At 39.7% G+C, this 16,819-nt stretch overlaps 1 long non-coding RNA gene across 1 annotated transcript; it reads right to left on the bottom strand.

Annotated features, from left to right (window-relative positions):
- Positions 1-10,014: 10,014 nt before the first annotated feature.
- On the bottom strand, positions 10,015-15,148 carry LOC117072636. The gene is made up of 3 exons (XR_004432889.1): positions 15,105-15,148; positions 12,513-12,570; positions 10,015-10,261 (listed from the first exon to the last, which is right to left on the bottom strand). It is a non-coding gene; the product is annotated as an uncharacterized LOC117072636 (long non-coding RNA).
- Positions 15,149-16,819: the final 1,671 nt, after the last annotated feature.

Here is a 16,819-nt window from a genome sequence, read left to right as displayed (position 1 = left end):
ATAGGACGACTTCTCTTTTTATTATGAGAAAGAATTCTAACATGCATTTCCTGCATTTTCATTATGCAAAGTTAAAGCTAAAGTGCTACTCTGGAATGGAGACAATTGGGACAAGTAGTTAAACTACTTTGCATAACGATGTAAACATTTGGCTTTACTGTGGTAAGAATTACATCTTGCAGCAATTAGCCTTTGCCACAATGGTGTATTAAAAACAATTTCAAAATTCAGTGACTGAAAAAAATATTTTATTTCTCCAGATGTTTGAGTCAGCTGGACAGGTCTCGCTTCACATTGCAGGTCTGCAGGTCTGGGTCTTCCCCACATGTCTTTCATCCTTTTTGGTCCCATTGAGCTATTCAGGGCACATTCTTCTCACGGTGATGGCAAAGGCACACCAAACGACAAGCCCAACCACACGAGCACTTTTCAAACTGCTTTTTGCATAACATCTGCTAACATTCTATTAGCCAAGCAGAACACATGGTCCAGCCCAAAGTTAAGAGGCTGGGAAGGACATTCCATCTTTAGTAGCAGAAAATGCAAAACTACAAGGCAAAGAATGTAGACATAAGAAATGATAGAGTCACATACAATAATTCAACCTCTCCGACCCCATAAAGATATTGATTGAAATGTGTTTGAAACTGAGGGAAGGATTTGGGGTTTGCAGTTATTCTCAGTGGACCAGAAAAAGAAGAGATGTGAGGGTTCTCTTGGCGGCAGGCTATGAAACAGAGCACATTAAATAGGGAGGGCTCTTGAAATCAATACCTGTGAAAAGGAGTGAAAGGAAGCAAAATTGGGCAAAGGGAAAAGTTGAGCTCTGATGTGGTCTCAATAAAGGGTCCAGGCAACTCCATGGGAAGTTTTGGAATTTGTGGCCCTTCAGAGTTGTCCCAAGTTGTGGCATGGCGTCCAGACTTTTATATCTCTGCTCAGTCAGTCTTCATAATACCTTTGCTTGATCAGGTCTTGTGTAATTTTGGCCATAGGCAATCTCCAGTGAGGGCTGATAGGTGAGAACTGTCTTTTGGCAGCACTCACAGGAGTCTTCATTTTGAAGGAGAATCTTGGTTGCAAAGCACTGCACCCATTACAGCAGCTACTATGTGCTAGACACCAGTCTAAGTGCTGGGGATATAGACAAACAACAAATGAATAAGAAAATATATCACACATCAGACGGTGCTGAATGTTACAGGGAGAAATAAAGCAGGGTCACTCAACTCCAGTCACATAGCATCCCTGAAATTATTCAAACCCACCATGTAAGTCCCCATTCCAGGGTCTTTGCTACCTATCACTTATGGCCCCACTCTCTTTAGGTCTTGACTCAAGTGTTCCCTTCTCAATAAAGCATTGTATCACTATTCTGTTGTAAATTTCAGCGTCTCCAACATCCACCCATCCTAGCATTCCTGTCTCTCTTCTGCTACTGGCCAGTTTTCTCTGTTCTCCTGAGAAACCAGCACTCTGCCCCCTGGCTACCTGCTGCCCTTCTGAGACTTGAATACCCTTGTTGGGGTCTTGTAATGACTTCTTTTACTTTCTTTTTATTTCTCCCAAATAAGTAAAACATGGCAATATTAAGGAAAGAGAGTGATTACTCTGTGAGAGTTCCCCCATCCCCTACTCCTGCCCCATCCTACCCTATCCTGGCCATTAAATAATAATTTTTCTCAACACTAGAAGTAAACTGGGAAAACACACAAATAGGAAACTCTGATTAAAACTGATCAGGAGAAAGTACTGAAAATGGCTGCAGACAGTGTACACACACATGACTGATTTCCTATGAGGCCGTTTTGCTTCCGTCTTCTGTGAGAACAGGCTTTCCTTAGCAAAATCCTCTCCCAGGCAGGTCGAGCCCTGTTTCTGAGTGCTCCTTGAATAATGCAGGTATTTGTTTAGTTGTTGCCCCTCCTGTCTTCCTGACTGGATTCAAATGCTTTCATACTTGAAAATGACCTCTTTAAAATCACCCTGATTTTCCCAATGGATTAGTGTATTTGGAGTAATAGCATGAGCTAAGGCTCTATAACATGGGATGGGGGAGAAGTTTAAGCAAACTTCTTACAGTTTGGTTTTCAGTGTGAGTTAAAAACAAACCAGCCAAGTGATAGAAATATATTTCAGACCCAAGGAAAAGATAAATGTCATCCTTTCTATGCTGTACAGTAAATGTGTACCGCAATTTCTCTGTTCAAAAAACGTAGGCATTTCCAACCTGTAACATGTAGGCATGGCCATTTATGACAGTTAGGTATTTGATGTCTTTTTTAGCATAGCCATCTTCCTACCATTTTACTTTCCATTTTCTTTTCACTCCTAATCCCCACTCCCCCCACACCCCCCACACCCCCACATACCCATTCCAACTCACCACTCTTTATCCTCCAATCCACAAATTAAAGTATTTTTGCTGGGAGTTATATATTCCACTGCTCAACAGGAGTTCACCACTGGAATTCTTGTAGCTGAAATATCCAGGTGGTTGTCCTAAATTTTCACTTAACTATTTGGTGTGCTTGGTTATTCTATCTCATTTTATTCATCCTCAAAACATTTTTAAAAGTTATTTTCTCTAAAGAATAGAAACATGAAGCTTCATGTGAGGTGATTCAAACCAAAGTTAGGAATTATATTTCACTTCAGAAGGCAGGTTTTTCAAAACAAATATAGACTGAAGTAAGAAGGTTACCATGTCTTTAAATGTTTGCCTTTTCTATAAAAATAGGCTTATTATTTACTGAAGGTTTTTGAACAAATATTTATTGAATACTTACTACGTGTCAGACATTGTTCTCAGCAGTTAGAACATCTCAGTGAACAAAAAAATGAAGACCCTGACACTGTGAATGATTAAGTTTGAGATAGGAATGCTGATAATAGACACAAGCATAATAAATGAATAAATTATGTAGCTTGTTAGAAGCTTCCTATACAATACAAGAAGGGTTTCCATATAACATGTGGAGGAAAAGAAGAGGGAAGGTACGGTAATAGGACAGCAGGAGGTATTGGGGCACAATATAGCATAGAGAGGCAGAACAGGCTTATTGAGAAGGTGGTATTAGCATAAAGACTGAAGAGCTTTTCAGGCTAAAGTAACAGCCAATGCAAAGGCCCTGAGAGGGGAATTTGTCTGACATGTTTGAGGAGCAACAAGGAGGCCAATGTGGCTAGAGCAGGGCAAATTGGGCAAAGAGAGAAAAGATCAGACAGGCAATGGAGATCAGAACACTTAGGGCCTAGTAGACCATTGTAAGGACTTTGGCTTTTACTTTGAGTAAACTGGGAGCCATTACAAAATTCTGAGCAGAGAAGTAGGGTATTTTTGGTTTTTTGTTTGTTTGTTTGTTTGAGACAGGGTCTCACTCTGTTGCCCAGGCTGGAGTGTAGTGGTATAATTCTAGCTCACTACAGTCTAGAATTCCTGGGCACAAGTGATCCTCCTACCTCAGCCACCTAAGTTGCTGGGACTACAGGTGTACAATACCATGTCTGGATAATTTTTAAAATTTTTTGTAGAGGCAGGGTCTCCCTATATTACCCAGGCAGAGCTCAAACTCCTGGCTTCAAGCAATCCTCCTGCCTCAGCCTCCGAGAGTGTTGACATTACAGGTGCAAGCCACCCCACTGGGTCCATATTTAGGTTTAAAAGGGTCACTCTGACTTCTGTGCTGAGACTAGATGGTGGGTAGAACAAAGATAGAAACAGAAAGGTTAGGAAGCTGATGATGGTGGTGTACACCAAGGCAGCAGCAGAGGCAGCACTGAGAAATAGTCGTGTTGTGGATGTAGGATGAAGGTGGAGCAAGAGATTTTCTGATGAATTGGATATGGGGCATGAGAAAAATGAGTCAAGAATGATCTCAAGGTTGTGACCTGAGCCCTGGGAAGATGGTGTTTCCATCAATTGAGATGGGAGTGGCCTCCAGAAGTACAAGTGAGGGGGCCATATTGGGAGTTCTGTTTTTGACATATTCAATTGAGACAACCAAATGAAGATGTTAGTAGATAACTATATGTGAGCCTGGAGTCAGGATAGAGGTGTGGGATGAAGAGGTAAATTTAGGAGTCTTAGGCATTTAAGTGGTATTTAAAGCCATGAGATTAGATAAAATCACCAAAAAAGGAAGTAGAGATAGAGAAGAAAAGTGAACCAAGAACTGAGCACTGGAGATCAACATTCAGAGGGCAGGAAGTAAAGGAGAAGTCAGCAAATGAGATGAAGAAGAAGCAGCTAGGAAGACAGGAGGAAATTCAAGACAGTGTGTTGTCCCAGAGCCAAATGAAGAAGGGTCAAGTAAAATGAGAAGTGAGAATTGGCCACTGCAGTAAGCAACATGGAAGTCACTAGTGATCTTGACAAGAGCAGTTTCAGTGAAGGAGTTGAGTGAAGCAGAAGCCTGACTGGGGAGGATTCAGAAGATAGTAAAAGAAGAGGAATCAGAAATGGCAACTAGAGACATCCCTCTCAACAAGTTTTGAGGTAAGCAATCCAAAGAAATGGAGTGATAGCCTGTAGGGAAAGATGGGAGAATAACAGCATGTCTGTAAGCTAGTGGGAATGATCCAGTAGAGAAGAAACATTTTGAAAATATAGGAGTCAGAAAAGATAATTGCTAAGGCAGTGTCCCTGATGGGAATTAGTCATGGCTGGAGGGACAGGCTTTAGTTAGTAGAATGGAGACCTTATCTATGATAGCAGGTGGGAATGTAGCAGACGAGGGGCAGATGGAATGAGTGTGGACATGTGATTGTAAGGGTCAGGGGAAGTTCTCTTCTAATTGCTTCAGTTTTCACAGTGAAGTAGAATGCAATATCATCAGCTAAGACGATATAGATGGGAGAAGGAAATGTCAGAGATTTGAGGAGAAAAGAGAGGGTATCAAATAGTCAGTGAATGGGGGAACAAATGGACTAAAGAGGTGTAGGGTGATTAATGGGATCAGGAAGGGTTCACTTGAGTTTGTGCTTATGAATTTAAAGGGAAATCAATTAGCATGGTTGGGTTCTTTTCTTCTCCAGCTCCAGTAAGTTACTCAGGTGCAGATACAGAGAATGCAGAGAGTTTAATTCAAAAAGCATTGTGGTTTTGTCAAACAAGCATAAAAAAAAGTAGAAAAGCAGCAAGGAAATTTTTTTCCTTGAAGGTGTGTGCAATTGAGAGTGATTATTGAGGATGGAATTCAGCTGGGTATGGAGAGGAGCGAGGACATGAAGTGGCGATGGATAATGAAAGGGTGGTAGAAGAATTGGAGGTCGCAGTTGGGTCAGAGTATGAGAGGGGGTGATCTGGAAAATTAGGTAATGTTGGTCAGTGTGTAATACATGACACTGAGAGAATGAAATAGCATGGTCTAGCAAGGCCTGCCCATGGAAGTGGAGACTGCAGATGGGATGACACACAATGAGGGAAAAAGAGGTCAGGGATCCGAGATCACAAGACACTAGAAAGATGATTCACGCATATTGAGATCACTAAGAAGTTAAAACCCCAAAAGGTAAATTAAGGAAAACAAAGTTGTGGTACAACTGTACAATGAAATATTATACAGTCATTAAAAATAGAATTTTGGAAAAAATATTTAAAGACATGAAGAAATGATTTTAAAATGCCAAGGGAGTAGGGAATCCAAGATATTTAATTTTATATGTAGTACAATTCCCTTTTCTTAAATATATCTTTATGCATAGAGAAAAGACTTGAGGAAATAAAATGTCAGTGGTGTTTATCTCTGGGTGAAATTTATTGTTTTCTATGTATCTTTATTATTTTCTAAGTTTCCTACAAAAAATAGGGAAAAATCATTAACAAAAAAACAACAAAAGAGAGTAAACATATTATCTCTGGTGCATTAAATTTTGTAAGACCATTTAAAAAAATAAATAATTTAGTCACAGCTCCCAGATTTCCCACTGTCTTCTGTGTGTTAGTTTACTTAGGTAATGTGAGATGTGACAGAGTTTTATGGCCAAATTATGAATTTTCTTTCATCTTCAGACGGTGTTTTTTCCATATAACAGTTTTCTTTTCAGTCAATTGAAACTCTAGAAAGTTGTGTTTCTGTCCAAAAGTTCTCCAAATGGAGATGTTCAAATTTGAAGTAAGCTTTCTTTCTAGAGAGGACACATATCCTTTACAGAAAATACGGGAAAATAGCAGCTATGTTTCTAAAGCTTAAACATCCAAATCCGGCATAGAAAACTAGAAGGGTTATAACTCAGATTGCTTTAGTAGATGCTTCTCCCATTCAGGGATAAGCTGAGCGAATAGGCTTCAACCGTGGGATCTTTGTGCTTTGGTAAGGTACACCGAAGTAAGCATATTTAAAGAGAATGTCAGTTAATTTTAAATGTGTAATTAAGTCTGGTTCAAAGTAAAAGTACACACACGCACCCTTCTCTCCACTCCAAGAACAAAATACATGTTTGTGTTTGTGAACCTAGTGGTCGTCTTATGTTTCACTTTTACTGTCAGCTTTTCCTAACGGTTTTTATCCCTGACCTATTAAGAGAAACTCCACAGAGAAAAAGACTCCCATCTTGACTCTCAGTCAAGTAGATTTCTGCCTGTCCTTATCTCTAACACCCTCTGTAGTCTCATGTTGACAATAAAGAGATAGGGAAGATAATATAAGAAAAGATTTAGGATTGAATCATATGATATTTGATTTGAAATTGTACAAAATTGTGAAAGCATTAATCTCATGCTGACTCGGTCTGAGGAAAAATCCCATTTATCATTTTGGAAACTTTTTTATTTTTAATTTAAACCAATTTACAATACAATTGACACGAGAAAACTGAAAAAAAAATGTGGTTGAACTTTAACCATTGAAAGTTCATGTGTCTAATCTCTGCAGAAAAGTCTGGAGTAATTTTGAGAGGAAAAAAAATCATTGTCTTAAAAGCTGAAAAAATATCACTTTTAAACATGAAATTTCTTAAGTCATGAGAGTCTGAAATCACATTGCTACTTCCCTGGCTACTGACTTCAAATACTTTCACCCTCGTCTGAAAACCTACTGCCTACAGCCTGGCCAGAACACGGGGTGGGGATGCTCATTTGTAAAAAGCTGCCTGTATCTCACTTTGCCGTCGCCCCATCCCTAACCACAACGCCAAGATGAGTGAAAAAGAAGACTCCTATATTTACATCAGATTTACATTAGACCTTCAATTCAAACATATAAAGTTTGCAGTGACTAGGCAACTTATAGCCCTTCTTATAATAAGGAACTTTATTCCACTTTTATGGTAATGTAACTAGCCTGAAGATGAGGGGAAGGCCTGAGAGGTCATCTAGAGCAGTGGTCCTCAACATTTTTGGCACTGGGGGCTGGTTTCATGGAAAACAATTTTTCCACAGACTGGAGAGCAGGGGAGGGGTGGCGGGGGTGGAGTGGGAAGATGGTTTTGGGATGATTCAAGCACATTCCATTTATTGTGCACTTTATGCCTACTATTATTACATTGTAATATATAATGAAATAATTATACAACTCTCTGTAATGTAGAATTAGTGGGAACCCTGAAGTTGTTTTCCTGCAACTAGAGCTTGTTTTCCTGCAACTCCAGATAGGAGTGATGGGAGACAGTGACAGATCATCAGGTATTAGATTCTCACAAGGGGCATGCAACCTAGATCCCTCATATGCACAATTTACAACAGGATTCACACTCCCATGAGAATCTAATCTAATGCCACTGCTGACCTGATAAGAGGTGGAGCTCAAACAGTAATGTGAGCAATGGGGAGTGGCTGTAAAAACAGATGAAACTTCTCTCACTGGCTCCTCACCCCCACTCCCCTCCTGTTGTGTGGCTCTGGGGTTTGGGGACCCCTGATCTAGAGACCAATTTTGTAACTAGGAAGGCACATGACTCTCCCCAAGGTCGTGAAGCTGAATAGAAACACTTAAATGAAGACTTCAAAATTAGATTATCGTGTGTACATGTATCTACAGTAGAGTGTTACACACACATCTACCTTCACAGTATTCAAATCATTCTTTACTAAGGATTTATAGAAACAAATTTTCAAAACTTGGCTAAAGTTACTGGCTCAATCATTTGCTCACTATAAACTAGAATTCCTTCTTATTTAAATGTAACATTTCAATTGCAGGAGTTCAAATACATTGTGTTCTGAATAAGCCTAAGGTACAAATATTTCAAAATAATACTTTAAATAGAAAAACTTGTCTTTGGTACATTAACACTGAATTTTTCCATTTCTTCCTAAGCCAGTCATGAAATACCTACTAATTCTAAATGAAGTAAGAACTTGGTTATGTGATTCAAAAATGTCAAGAACCTCTGGCCTGCACAATCTAACATAAATGGAAGTTTGTGCAACTAACATGATTTTGGTAAAATGTATTTTTTAATTAAAAGAGTCATATAATTATATAAAAAGCTGTTTATGTTAAAACCAAAATCAATACCAGTGATGATAACTAATGCTTACGAAGTGATTACTAAGTGCTAGACATTGTGCCTTCTAATTTACTATATTATCTTGCTCTATACTTTCCACAATCCCTTGGGGATAGCTATGGTTATGAGACTCATTTTACAGTTGGCGGAACTGAGCACTAGAAAAATTATGGCATTTGCCGAGATAATAAGCTAGCAAGCGGCAGAATTGAGATTGGAGCCCAGGTAGTCTTAACCACTCTATCAACCAGATCGCATAGAACAGTTATTAGCAAATAAGAAAAGTATGGCTTTGTGTGAGTTTAGTTTTCAGTTAAATGGTGTGTTTCACTGATGGCTGATGTGATTAGCACCTTATAAACCTTGGAAATGTTGCTTGTCAAGCATGGGAAAGTTAAATATCTGTCCTTGCTATTCTGTTCCCAAGACTAATTTTTAAAATTCCATAGTACGTTAAGGTAATAATAATGAAAAAATTAATTACATAAACAGGCCATTAGGTTAAGAGCCTACACAAGCATGACCTACCAATTTTCCAAACTGATGGTAGAAATTAGTATGCTGATGGACTTTAACCACTGCATAAAAATAACCCAACATGCCCTTGTAAATCATTGTCAAACTTATTACTCATTACAGATTGTACTTCTCATTATCATGCCACATGTAAAATCTTGACAAGATTTGTCTGACATCCAAACAAACTCTCATAAGTAACTCAAGCAGCACGTTTCTATGGTATGTCAGCCCGCTGCAGGTGTTTCTCTATCACAATGAATAATTACATCAAACAAAGACAAGAAATATTCTAAAGCTGACAAAACCGCACATCTGAAATCTGTATTTTCTACCTCTTGGGAAATTAAAATCTACAAGTATAGGGGCTTCAGTGCCCATGTCTTGGGGCCATTCCAGGATTATAAAGAAAGATTTTTTTTTTCCTGCAAACCCAAGGATTATAATAGTACAGGAAATTAAACTGTATTTATAGACTGGACATCAGCACACCAGCATGTTTTCTTAGCTCTTCAAATCTCCCAACAAAAATAAAAACACCAGCACTCAAACGGGTGAGCAAGAAATGACAAGTGTTTTGACAGCTCTAGAATACTTTGAGGTATTTTTAGCATATTTCTGAGTCGTATTAGCTTAACCTGTAATAGAATATAAATGAGCCCATATGGCACAGATGTAATTATGCTCCATGTGAGAAATCCCTGTAGTAGGTTGAGGAGGGGGTTGGAGGAGAAGAATACACCAGCCCCCACCTCCCTCCCCAACCTCTCCCCCTCACCACATGTGCCTTCTGGAGGGCATGATTTACACATCATTTGCATTGAGAAGAATATGAAGAAACGCATTGCTAACAACACAGTACTGAAAAGGGCAAGCAAAAGATTGGGGATCCCTAAGGGTGCTGCTCTCTGTGACTGACATCCGGTTAGGAGTAGAGGCAGCTTCCCCTGGGGATCACATTTGATGAAGCGATCTTTGATTATGTGGGCATAGCAATCATAAGGCGTAATTATTATTACTGCAAGAGAATGGGCAACAAATCTCTGGGGAAAGCCTCTGTCACAGACACTTTGCTGGCGCACGCTGGAAGCAAATGTTCTCCCAAGGATCATTTTCATTCCAACCTGATATTTAGCTGAAGCTTCTTTGACTACCAGTCATGAAACATTAAATATAGATTAGAGCCAGAGAGATGTTGAAAGTTGAAATTCACCGGAGGTGCACGCTTGTGTCCTTGAGAAACAACCTCGAATGCTGTCCAGATGTTGCAGCAGCAAGGCAGAATGGTCCCAAGCTGCAAGGAGGCCACAACAGAGGAAAGAGGAGATGTTTAGCATTCCACCAGCCTTCTGTTTGGTTTATTTGTACTACATTAATTTAGCAGAGAATCCTAACAGGCTGTTAGTGGTAGATGTTGCAAAGTGTTCACTACCCCGAAAGAATGAAGAAATGCTTTTGTGCCAAGAAGAGGAGTAATTCAAAGCACGTAATTGATTTCCTACAGTTTCAAACTGTGATAAGACTAAGGTCTAGCAACAGAAACATATGTTAGCAGTTTTGTCTGTGTTTCTTGATGAATTAAAAAAAAGAGCACCCCCATAACTAGTAGATGGTTAACTTACTTTGAACATCTCACTAGATATTAACAGATACTTGCAGTGGAATTTGGAATAAATTGGTTTGATTTGGAATGGTTCGCAGAGGGCAGCTGTGCTGTAGGAAGCAAAATTCATTGCCCAGGTGTGTGATGGAAACACTCCTCCCATTTCCTCAAGGAACTGGGTGTGCTGCATTTACATTCAAGACTCTCTCCACTCCCCTTACCTCACCCACTTTTGCAGAACATGAATCAGAGGGAGGCTCTTCTGGTATTAGTTAGCATTCAACATGCTTTACTCAGGGAAAACTCTTGCTCACTATCACTCCCAGCAAACCAGCAATATTAAACCAGTCACCCTAGAGGCAACTGACCAGCTGTTCTTCTTGTTCATAGGAAACAGAGACAGAGGAGATGAGGAGGTGAGCACCATGTAGGGATAGGAAGTGAGACCTAGGAACTCCTTGCCGATGAGGGCTGAAAAGTGCTGGCTTGGATGAACAAAGAGTTTTTATTCCCATAGACCTTTAGAAACAGGAGGTACTGGTTAGTTCCTTGGGTCTCCCTGGAAGCAAAGCACTGGATTAGATGATATGCTGACTACCCTCTCTTTTCCAGGTGTCTTTTACCTTCTATCAAACTAGCATACGAAAATTCTGAATCTCTCTCCCACCAAAAAAAAAAGAGGAGGTGGGGGGAACATGGACCAGAGGCTTTGTCTGAAGTTGCAACAATCACTGGGGGTCTCTCGACATAGTGCTTCAGGGCGTAAGGTGATCATTAACAGTCAGCAAGGCAAGTGCCCTGAGGCATGTGAGAGCTGGGAGACAGCAGAGTCAACTCTTACCTTTTAAGCATCCCTCCCCCAGCTCTTGTTAGAGGCCCCTTCTGCAATGCCAATTCTGTGTTTATACTGATGTTGGAAATAGATATGTATGGAATAACCCCAAAGTCATGTTAAACAAATACAATTCACCAAAAAGGAAGAGCCAGTCCCTGCCAATTTTCATCAATCTTTGTTCCACTTATGTAAGAGCCCTGGCAACTGGGCGCAAAAACATCCTCAAGAAATATCATCATACTCTATCAGTGGGTAGCCCTCCGATGATAGGTTTGGAGTGGGGTTGAAGGGTGGAGTGGGAAATGTTTCACCAGGGAGGTGGCCCTTGAATTGGCTCTTATAGGGTAGAAAAGAATTTTGTTGGAGGTTTGGGGTGCTAAGGAGGAGATTCCTGCAGCTGGATGGCACACTTGAAAGCACAGAGACTTTGAAATTGCAAGTTATCAGGGAACTGCAAATAGTGGGGTAAGGCTAGAGGGTAGTAGGTAAGTGGGGAGAGAAAAATAAGCTAGATGGATAGAAGGTGGTCATCCTAAGTTTTCCTGCCATTAAAGTGTCCTGAATAGAAGTAAAGAAAGGATTGAGCAGAAGTGATCAAATCAGTTTATATTATAGTGGTCTAGGTGTGAGAGGATGAGTTCCTGAACCAGGGCAGTGACAGTGGGGATAGAAACTACAGGAAGAGTAGGAGAGAAGTTAAGGTGGTATAATCTACTGGACTTAGTAGCTTTTACAATGTGAAGAATGAGGGCAAAAGGGAGCCTGGGATGATTCACAAGTAGAGTGAGCCAACAGCAAATACTGTCCAAATCATTGAATTTCACCTCCAAATTGATTATTGTGTTACTTGAGAAGGATGTTTGTTTCTGTATTTGATTTTGGTTTGATTTAGGGAGGCTTTATTTGGAATTTCCAGGTATCTCCCTCGTATATATCTCCCAGGTATATCTCCTTTTTGGCAACAGGGACTGGTTTCATGGAAGATAATTTTTCCACAGATTGGGGGTAGGGAGGATGGTTTCGGGATGATTCAAGTGCATTATATTTATTGTGCACTTTATTTATATTATTATTATATCGTAACACATAATGAAATATACAACTTACCATAATGTAGACTCAGTGGGAGCCCCGAACTTGTTTTCCAGCAACTAGATGGTCCCACCTGGGAGTGATGGGAGACAGTGACAGATCATCAGGCATTAGATTCTCCTAAGGAGCATGCAACCTAGATCCCTCACAGGTGCAGTTCAAATATGGTTCACGCTTCTCTGAGAATCTAATGCCACCACTGATCTCACAGGAGGTGGAGCTCAGGTGGTAATGTGAGCAACGGGGAGCAGCTGTAAATACAGATGAAACTTTGCTTGCTTGCCCACTGTTCACCTCCTGCTGTCCAGCCTGGTTCCTAACAGGCCACGGACCATTACTGGTCTGTGGCTCAGGGCTTGGGAATCCCTCCCTTAGTAGACAGCAAAGAGAAAGTGCCTGGATGAAGGAGAAGAAAGAGGGCAACTGTGCTGGGAACCTTCAGATTGTGGATAGTGGAAGTAAGGTGATGATGGTCACCAGGAGAACCTTATGAAAAAGTAATATAACATGTTCTAAAAGCTTTATTTATTTTATCATTTTATTTTTGAGACACAGTCTCACTCTGCTGCCCAGGCTGGGCTGCAGTGGCACAATCTCAGCTCACTGCAACCTCTGCCTCCCAGATTCAAGTGATTCTGCTTCGTCAGCCTCCCTAGTAGCTGGGACTACGGGCACGTGCCACCGCATCTGGCTACTTTTTGTATTTTTAGTAGAGACAGGGTTTCTCCATATTAGCCAGGCTGGTCTTGAACTCCTGACCTCAGGTGATCCACCCACCTCGGCCTCCCAGAGTGCTGGGATTACAGGCGTGAGCCACCACGCCCGGTCCTAAAAGCTTTTTTAAATTATTCTTTCCGACCCAACAAATTACACTTGTAGAAATCTATCTAAACAAACTGACCAAACTTCTTTTTTTCCATTCTCATATAATGTTTCAGTGAACATTTCTGTGCAAATAAATGTTTACTGCAACATTATTAGAATGGAAAAAGTTCTACATCATCAATAATTGAAGTGATTAAATAATTGCTCTAGTAGCAGTTAATGCAGGGACATAAGAGAACAAAGTAAAAAGCATAAAAATTGGAAAGGAAGAGGCAAAATAGTCATTATTCACAAGTGAGATGGGTGTACCTGTGGAAGCCCCAAGAGAATCAACTAAAAACTAGTTATAAACAATAGAAAGATTCAATAAATTGACAGATTGAATGATTTGTAAAAAATGTCAACAGCTTTCGGACCAGTGCAGTGGCTCATGCCTGTAATTGCAGCACTTTGGGAGGTCGAGGCAGGCAGATCAAGAGGTCAGGAGATCGAGATCATCCTGGCTAACACAGTGAAACCCCATCTCTACTAAAAACACACAAAAAATTAGCCGGGCGTGGTGGTACGCACTTGTAGTCCCAGCTACTCAGGAGGCTGAGGCAAAAATTTCATTTGCCAAGGAAACATAAATAATTGAGTAAATGGAAAGTATATACTAATTTTAAAAGATTTAAATATCCTATTTGAGAGAAAAACTGACTCAATATTAAAAAATCAATTCTCCCTAAATCAATCTATAAATTTCATGAGTTTCCCTATAACTCCAGTATGCTTTTTGTTCGTGATGGTAGTTTTTGGTCATTTTTGTTTTCTTTTGCTTTTGAATAGGCAAAATGATTTTTCCTAGTGGTGGGGTTTAAATTTTATAAGATTTAAGAGTGATGAAGGGATACTAATCTTATTGGCCATAATATTTCAGTGAATAAAACCCCTAGGCACTGGTAAGTAAGTACACGACTCAATTAATGGAAGAGAACGGCGAGTGCAGAAATAGAATCAAATACTTACTAGAATTTAGCATGTGATAAATAGTGCAGCATTAGTCTGGTCTTAAATTCTGAGATGAAATTCCCTTTAGAAGAAAACTGGTAGTATTTCACGATTCAGTGGATTTTGAGTGAGTAATACTTTGCCTATTGGAGAACATTATAATTTTGTTCCATTCTTTACAATGCCAGGATGGGTAGTATATTTGTTTCAACGCAATTGTTTTTTCTAATTGGGGTGTGTGTGTGTGTGTGTGTGTGTGTATAATTATATAGCTATAAGTAGTCTCCACATTTGTATTTATAACCAGATACCCAGTGCACACTATATGTGTGACATTTTTGCTTAATGCAGTATTCATGGGTGCCCAGAGAAACAAAACCATTACATTATCATCTTTTTAAAAAGGGTTGATAGATGAGGCATTTAAAAGTTCTGGCTAAAATAAGGTTTGGGGATTATTAACGGATTTAATTTCTGCAAGCCAACTCCATGACACATTACCATGGCTAGCTAAGCATTAACTGGATTTTCCATCCATTTCCCATATTGTTGAGCTCAACCTTAACTTGTCAGCTTGGGCAAATCCCTTAACCCCTGTAAGCCTCAGTTTCTTCCCCTGTCAAATGAAGGGGTTAGGCGAATTGATCCCTCCAGGCCTTTCTCACTCAAAGCTTCTGTTATTCTGGGTGCAGCAGACCATTGCCACACTCTGTTGCACTAAACATAAGGTAAAACAAAAGGAGAAGTGTGCTTAGTTAAAAACAATGCAGACATTTTAGGTAGAGTAGTTACCAGTTTAGAACAATGGTTGCCAGTCTTTCTCGAAACTGCAGCTCTGTGCCAAAAAAAAAAAAAGTATGCATCTCAATATTTGTAAATACACTTACTTATAAATTCTACATATGTATTGCTATATGTGCATATATATGTATTAAGGTATACTGCAGTAATGAATTATGTTCATTTTAACACATCCAAAAAATATAAAGTAAGTCCTAGCATTTTCTTCCAACACTTCAGTGGGTCATCTTGTATATCCTCTAGAATGACTGGTTTAGAGATAGAATTAGTTCACTCTTCAATTAGTATATTTAATAGGGAGCAAACTGGTGGAGCCCAGAAGCTTTTTCAATTAATCTGTGGGTGAGGGGTAGCCAAGTATGGTTGAAAAGAAAAATCTTTTTTGAATCTGAAGTCAGAAAACCCTGCTCTGACAATTAGTAGAACACTAACAAAAATGCCATTTCCCATCCCCAGGGGCTTCTACCACTATCCTTGCCTCTTTATTCTTTGTGCCTTATTTTCTTCACATGTTAAATAGAGTTAATACTACATGGCCCTATAAACCTCACAGAGTTATTGTAACAAAATTGATTTTATATGTGATGTATATAGATTATATATAGTAACAAAGTAGATGATATATAGAAACCTATATATAATATAATCTGTATATAATATAGATTATTATCTGTATATAATATATATCATGCATTATACAAATGGGAAGTATAAGAATTATTGTTACCAAATGCACAAATACTATACATTCCAATCCAGTTTAACCTTCTACAATTGACCTGATTCTTACGTACATGTAAACCTAACCAAAGAGTACCACATACTGTATCCTAAATTGATCAAGTTTCTACTTAGGAAAAGGAACAGGGCAATTAAGTTGAACAGGCTTCTGAGAATACTGTCGAGCTTCTCATCATTCTAACACATTTTATTCCCGGGTACACAACAGATATTTTAGTGGCAGGGCCCCCCTACCTATTCTGCTTACACCCTGCTCCCCACTCCACTCACTCTTAGCCACCCAGCCGCTCTCCTCCAAAGCACCCCACCCTGGCAGGATTGGGCTATCACTTCTTGGGCACTGTCCCATGCTCTGATAATCAAAACTTATCTGCCCTGTGATCCATTCTTTCAGAACTTTGCCATCTCCTCACTAAGAGAACAGTATCCATGTGCAGATGGCATAAATGTCATTTATTGACGGCAGGTTAATGTATGACCTCTGGCCAGGTGTAAGCCTGGGCCCATGAAGCAAGGACTACAGCATCATCGGCAACTGTCCTTCCCCATAGTCAAGTAGGACTCAGCAGGAACCAGTTATTGCTTCTTGAACTCAGGAGTGCCCCCTGCTGGAATCCTACATTGTTCCCCAAACTTCCAGGGTGTCAACCTCTGTGCCTTGAAATTGATGGCAGCTGACATTTATTAACCACTTGATATGTGTCAGGTTTTATTGTAAGTGCTTTCCATGTTTTAATTCATGCAGTCATCACAACAATCCTGTGACACTGAAATGGTATATCAGAATGGAAATCAGCTGAATATCAATTCTGGATACAGGTATTATTAATATCCCATCTTGACATTTTGAAGATGAAGAAATATTCTTTTACTCAACAAATATTTTTGAGCTCCTACTATAACCCAGGCACTGTTCTAGGCCCTGAGCATACTCCTATAAGCAAAACACAAAAACCCCTGCCTTC

This window comes from Trachypithecus francoisi, unplaced genomic scaffold (genome assembly GCF_009764315.1).
Source record: "Trachypithecus francoisi isolate TF-2019V2 unplaced genomic scaffold, Tfra_2.0 Lachesis_group4, whole genome shotgun sequence".
In the NCBI taxonomy this organism is placed as follows: domain Eukaryota; kingdom Metazoa; phylum Chordata; class Mammalia; order Primates; family Cercopithecidae; genus Trachypithecus; species Trachypithecus francoisi.
Note: the sequence above shows the minus strand (reverse complement) of the source record. Positions and strands in the feature narration are given on the sequence as shown.